The following is a 1,179-nucleotide window of genomic DNA, read 5'->3' on the forward strand; positions in this document are numbered from 1 at the left end:
CCAGCGCTGCGGGAGAGGGGCCGGCCGGTGCCCGCCGTGCCGTCACCCAGGGGCTGCACTCTCTTAAGTTTATGGGTTTTTTCTTATAAAGTGCCTTATTTACAGCCATAAAGTCCGCTTGGTTTCATTTTTAGCCACAAGATAGTGTCTGATTGCTGGTGCAGCCCCCCGGAATATCTCCATATTCCTATATATAGATGTATATATATACTCATCAGCTAAGCTCAGGTGAGCTCTCAACAGCCTTGACTTCAAACTGAGCCGATGCAGTCCCTTGCCTCTGCTGTCGATGAGCACCTTTTCAAACCCTTAGGCCTTTTGAACATGGCACACCAAACCCTCAAAAAACTACTTATTAAGGCTAAATCCCATATGTGTTTCCAAGTAGAATATTTCATTGCAGAATAAAGGTGCTTATGATGCAAGGATGGTGTATACTTTCCAGTCCACAATTGGAATATTGGATTTGGACATGTTGAGGTAGAGATAGGCATATGTATTTTTAGATAAAAGATATAAAATGTATATATAATATGCACCTAAAAAAACTAGTTATAAAAATACATATAAATACAGATTTTTTTTTAGGTGCACCCTGTTTACAAAGAGCTCCAAGTCACTTTGTAAGTGACTTTAGCGATATAAAAAAAATAGTTATAAAAATACATATAAATACAGATATTTTTTTTAGGTGCACCCTGTTTACCAAGAGCTCCAAGTCACTTTGTAAGTGACTTTAGCCTCCACTGTTTCCCACCCCCCTGATTCTTCATCATCTACTAATGTGACTTGGTGATAACTCAGTATAGCTTCTTCAAGATCACTGATAAAGAAGACTAGCAGATGGACACAACTGATCCCCGGAGGATCCAAATCGCCCACGCAAGTGTTTGCTGATCATTTCTCTTCTGTGCTTTGAGGCCTGCCAGTTACTCACAGTCCACTTACTGTGTAACACTCTGATTTTTTTTATCTTTCAGGTTTTTTTAATTGAAATGTTTTGCTGTACCAGGTCAAATGCCAAACCAAAGCTTAAGGATTTCACCTCACTGTTATTTTTATCAAACAAGGAATTGAATAAAGAAGAGATACCACAATAGCATTACAAGGTCTGTTTTCTGGAAATGGCTTTTCTGAGTAGTAATCATACTCAAATCTTTATTCATTTAGTCCTACATA

This window comes from Egretta garzetta, unplaced genomic scaffold (assembly GCF_000687185.1).
Source record: "Egretta garzetta isolate BGI_Z169 unplaced genomic scaffold, ASM68718v1 scaffold59, whole genome shotgun sequence".
Taxonomy (NCBI): Eukaryota; Metazoa; Chordata; class Aves; order Pelecaniformes; family Ardeidae; genus Egretta; species Egretta garzetta.